Consider the following 6,000-nt stretch of genomic DNA (forward strand, 5'->3'; position numbering starts at 1 on the left):
TGACTAAAATGCCATTTTAGTCAAAAGACTTTAACTAAGACTAAATCTAAATTTAATGTCAAAAATAATACTGGTGCTGTGTCACTAGTTGGAGTGTTACGTGCACTCTGCGCTCTATTCCCACCATTCAGCATGAGGTAGCATCTTCCTGCCACTGCTTCTAATCACAGGAGACACTCTGTTCAACCTCAGTTAGTGCTTGTTGCCACCTACAGGTCAGTGTTTGAACCTCTCCTGCTTTTAGCACCCAGCGTACCAAAAGTTTTACCTTGATATTCGGAGCTAAGTTGTCCCTGCCAAGCAGCATAACACATGTAGGATACCAAACTCAAGGGGAGTAGTCCCTCTGTATCAGGGCTCTCCAGCTCACAATCCAGTATCAGTTCTGGGGTGGCCTGCAGTGCTCCCTCTCAGGTGCCTTACACTGGCAGCATTCTTCCCTACATTTCTCTAATGCCGCGTACACACGGCTGGACTTTCCGGCAGAAAAGATGGAATAATTTCATTGGATATTTCGATATCCGATATTTTGTGTGTGTGCTTCATCTGACTTTTTAAAAAAAAATTCAGACAGACCTAGAATTTAGAACATGTTTTAAATCTTTCCAACGGAATCAATTCCTATTGGGAAAAACGTTCATCTGTGAGCTATTCCGACAGACCAAAAACGACGCAATGGCAGCTATTGGCTACTGGCTATTGAACTTCCTTTTCTAGTCCCATCGTACTTCATCGCGTTCTAAACTAACGGACTTTGGTGTGATCGTGTGTAGGCAAGATTGTTTCAGCAGAACGCCGTCGGAACTCCGTTGGAAAGACCGTCAGAGTTTATTCTGACAGATAGTCTGGTCGTGTGCATGCGGCATAAGTCTTCCTTCCTCCTCAGCATTATCATGGCAGAATTTCACTGAAGTTATGCAGGATTTAATGGGCCAAATTGCAATTTTGATGCTGACTATAAGCACATCTCAGCGCCTCCTCCCCCTGAATCATTATTTCTTGATCATACATCACGGGACACAGGAGCTCATTACATAGTGGGTTATATAGGCACCTCTGGTGATTGGACACTGGTTAACCCCAATTAAGGAGAATTCCTCCCCTATATAACCCCTCCCATATGGGAGGCACCTCCGTTTTTTGCCAGTGTCTATGGTGGTTGGTCACGTAAAACATGTGCTATGAAGAAAGCTCTGTGCAGGTCCCTGCGGGGGCCTAAGGGCTACAACAAACCGGATCCATATCTCGGGCCGATATTTGACTCCCAAGATGGTATGGTACCCGGGCCTCGTCATCCGAAGAAACGTGGTTTGGCCTGTAAGTCCTCTCCATTGGAAGACTGGGCTCTGGGAAAACCAGACTTGGTGTACTGTTTACACAGAGCGCACGAAAGTTTCTGGCAGAGTCTTTTACATGGTCCAGGTAGGAGGTTCTTCTGAGAAAGAACCCCAAAAAACCTGATGGTTGGCACAACTCTGCCCGCCGTGATGGGTGAAGGCTGGAATCTGTCTGTTTTCAGCAATTCCTGCGGCGAGGACAGGTAAGGGAAGTTAATCCTATATATAATTATATGATGGATTTCTTCATTTTGAGTAGTTGCATGTCTTACCTGGTTTTCACCACTAGAGGGAGTAAGAGCAGCCTGATGCATACTTACATGCCTTTTCAGTACACACGCTCAGTGAAGCCTGGTTCTCCAGCTGTCTCACATCTCCACTGCAATCCCTGCCACAATAGAGGTAAATACATGGAGTTTTCCCTTCCCCCCTGGTTTCCGCGGACCTCGTGCACGCGCGCCGGGGTGCGTTCCCGGTCTAATGGAGGAGGGGGGAGTGTGGTTGTGAGCCGTGCACATCAGTGTGCATGGTGCTGTACTGAGCAGGCACCAGGCGGCAGTTTTAAAAAGCCCAGATCGTCAGGGGGCTGTAAGTGGAGACACAGGAGCTGTGGGCAGTAAGCATCCCAAGGGATTTGATCCAGGCAAACCTTAGACACCTACTCAGCATCAGGTTGTGCAGTTTAAGCATATATATTTATTGTGAGACTTTAAGCACAACAGTGATTGCACTTTGTACTAGTACCTCTGCTTTGTAGCTTAGGACTATGTCTCCTTGTAAGAGGGTCTCAGGGGGAGGTAACAAAGGCACCGGTAAATCACCGCCTAGGTCCAGGGGTTCTAAAAATGCCTGTAAGTTACCACCCCCCCCCCCCCCTGCAAGACTGGAGCCAGCCTCTCAAGATGAGTCAGTGCCCCTGTCAGGTTTTGCAGCCTCTTCTAATGTTCCAGTCCCGGTATATGTCACTAATGGACTCCCTTAGGGCTACATTGGAGGGTTTTGAAGGGAGAATAATGAATTTTATTTCTGCTTCCCTGAAAGAGAGCAGGAAAAGGGGTAGATCCCCTCCCTCTGCTGAGATTCCTCTTTCAGATGACTCTACTGACAATGAGGAGAGATCCCTATCTTGGGATAGGGATCATGAGCAGTCGGATGAATCAGAGGAATAGGAGAGAGTCCCCTCCTCCCAGGCGCTTAGAAAACAGGTGCAGTATTATACTGATTTGGTGCGTACCACATTCAGAATGCCTGCTGCTGAAGTCGCTACGTCCTCTGTTTCTTCCCTGGGAGTCAGGAAAGTCCCACAGACTGCCTATTCCTTTCCAATTCATCCCTTAATGGATAAATTGTTGTATGAGGATTGGGGACATCCCGATAAACTGTTTGCTCCTCCTAAAAGGTTTTCTATGCATTATCCTCTGGAGGAAAGTTTCACCAAGAAGTGGGGGGTCCCATCTGTCGATGCGGCTGTTTCTTGCGTGAATAAAAACCTGAATTGTCCGTTGGATATTGCTCAGGTATTTAAGGATCCAACTGATAAGAAGCTGGAAACCTTATTAAAAGCCTCCTTTTCCATGACTGGCGCTGTGGTGCAACCTACAGTCGCAGCCGTGGGGTTGTGTCAGTTCCTCAAGGAACAGGTTAAGCAGATGCTTGGCCTCCTTCCCAGTGAGGAAGTGGAGAATTATGCAGAAATACCTCAAGTTCTGTGTTTCATGATTGATGCAATTTTGGATTCTGTCCAACAAGCATCTCGTTTGTCTCTCCTGTTGGTACACATGCAAAGGGTCCTGTGGCTAAAGAATTGGGCAGCTGAGCTGTCATGCAAGAAGCATTCGATTGGGTTCCCGTTTAATGGGGAACATTTGTTTGGAGAAGAATTAGACAAATTCGTCCAAAAAAATTCAGGGGGTAAATCTACTCTCCTTCCAGTCAAAAGGAGCAAGCGTCCATCACTTAGGCGTGCTCTCTCTCCCGGAGCATCAAGCTCTAAGCAGTGGCGACGGCCTTCTCAACCCTCCTCTACAGGAAAGGCTCAGGGCCGGGCCTAGGGGCAGAAAAAGACTTGGGGGCAAAAGCCTGCCAAGCAGAGCCCAAAAGCTTCCTTGTGAAGGGGCGCCCCCGCTCGGCCGAGTGGCGGGAAGAGATCCGGGACAAGTGGGTGATCTCTTCGGTATCTCTGGGCTACAAGCTAGAGTTTCAGGAGATTCCACCTTCTCGCTTTCTAAGGTCAAGGATCCCCAGGGATCCAGTAAAGCAAAAGCCGCTATTTCTGGCCTTAGATCACTTACTATCCCAGGGGGTGATAGTAGAAGTGGACCCACAAGAACAGGGTTCAGGGTTTTACTCGAATCTCTTCACCGTTCCGAAGCCAAATGGAAGTGTCAGACTTATCCTGGATCTGAAGGATCTGAACCGGTTTTTACACATCCGGTCCTTCCGAATGCAGTCAATTCGCACTGTGGTCTCCTCCCTGCAAGGGGGAGAGTTTATGGCATCAATAGACATCAAGGATGCATATCTCCATGTGCCAATTTTTCCCGCACACCAAAAATATCCAAGGTTCGCGGTAGAGCGGCGCCATTTTCAATTTGTGGCCTTGCCGTTCAGGCTTGCTACGGCCCCTCGAGTCTTCACAAATATTCTGGAGCCTCTCTTGGCAAACCTAAGAGCTCAGGGTATAGCCGTCATGGCTTATCTAGACGACTTGCTTCTCATGGAGAAAACAGTAGCATTCCTGAACCACAGCATTACCAGAACGCTAGAACACCTGGAACGCCTAGGTTGGATTATAAACCTAGAAAAGTCGTCCCTACAGCCTGCCACCAGGTTGGAATACCTGGGTATGGTCATCGACACCGCTCAGGGCAAGGTGTTTCTTCCAAGGCCAAAAGCCTTGGCTATTGGGGATCTGGTGCGCCTAATTCTGGGCAGGAGATCTTCCCCCATTCGATTGTGCATGAGACTGTTAGGAAAAATGGTCGCTTCCTTCGAGGCCGTCCCATTCGCCCAGTTCCACTCAAGGTCGCTGCAAAGATGTATCCTTGCGGCTTGGAACAGGAAGCCCCAATCCTTGGATCTTCCTATGCGTCTATCCCCAGGGACACGCAAGAGTCTCGTCTGGTGGTTACGAACCAAGAATTTGCTGAAGGGCAAAACTTTTCTTCCTCTTCCATGGAAGATTATCACGACAGATGCCAGCCTGACAGGCTGGGGTGCAGTATTGGAGGAGACGTGCTCGCAGGGGAAATGGTCTGCGATCGAGAAGCTATTGCCCATAAATGTCTTGGAGATCAGGGCAGTTTATATGGCTTTCATAAGGTGGTCTTACAGACTACGGGGTCTCCCTGTTCTGGTTCAGTCCGACAATGCCACAGCAGTGGCTTATATCAATCACCAGGGCGGTACTAGGAGTCTGGTTGCGCAAAAAGAGGTGAATCGCATACTTGTCTGATGGTACAAACCAGGAATTTGCTGAAAGGCAAAACTTTTCTTCCCCTCTCATGGAAGAATGTCACAACGGATGCCAGCCTGACAGGCTGGGGAGCCGTATTAGAGGGAACGTACTCGCAGGGGAAATGGTCTGCGACCGAAAGTCTGCTGCCCATAAATATCTTGGAGATTCGGGCAGTTTACATGGCACTCATAGAGTGGTCCTACAGACTGCGAGGTTTCCCAGTTCGGATTCAGTCCGACAATGCCACCGCAGTGGCTTACATTAATCACCAGGGCGGTACCAGAAGTCTGGTGGCCCAAAAGGAGGTGAATCGCATACTTGTCTGGGCAGAAAAGCACGTTCCGTGTCTTTCTGCAGTCTTCATTCCAGGAGTGGAAAATTGGCAGGCGGATTTTCTGAGCCGCCAGCAGTTGTGCCCAGGAGAATGGGCTCTGCACCCCGACATGTTTCAGAACATATGTCGCTGGTGGGGTACTCCAGACGTAGATCTGTTTGCGTCCAGGTTCAACAGGAAACTGGACAATTTTGTGTCAAGGACAAGAGATGCACTTGCTCAGGGAACAGATGCTCTGACAGTTCCCTGGGATCAGTACAATCTGATTTATGCCTTCCCCCCCGTGCCCGCTTCTGTCACGGTTCCTGGGAAGAGTCAAGAGGGAGAAAAAATTGGTCCTTTTGGTAGCCCCGGCTTGGCCCAGGCGACCGTGGTACGCAGAGATCATGAAGTTGGCAGTAGGCAGGCCATGGATCCTCCCTCTCCGGCCAGATCTGCTCTCACAGGGTCCAATTTACCATCCTGCTTTACACAGTCTGAATTTGACGGTTTGGCTGCTGAGACCCACCTTCTGAGAGACCGTGGCCTTTCGGGACCAGTCCTTTCTACTCTGGTCAATGCCAGAAAGCCGGCCTCCAGGCTTATTTATTACAAAATCTGGAGGACATATGTTTCCTGGTGTGAACTCAGGGAATGGCATCCTAGAAAGTATGTCATTAGCAGGATCTTGGCCTTTCTCCAGTCAGGCCTAGAAATGAATTTGGCTGTAAGCACTATCAAGGTGCAGATTTCGACCATTGTCAGTGTTTTTTCAGAAGCCACTTGCATCGCATTCCCTGGTACGGGCTTTCATCCAGGGGGCCATGCGGATAAGACCGCCAGTCAAACCTCCGGTATGCCCATGGGATCTGAATTTGGTTCTCTCGGCTTTA

Source organism: Lithobates pipiens, unplaced genomic scaffold (genome assembly GCF_037356315.1).
Source record: "Lithobates pipiens isolate NorthernLeopardFrog02 unplaced genomic scaffold, aLitPip1_a1.2 Scaffold_8, whole genome shotgun sequence".
NCBI lineage: Eukaryota > Metazoa > Chordata > Amphibia > Anura > Ranidae > Lithobates > Lithobates pipiens.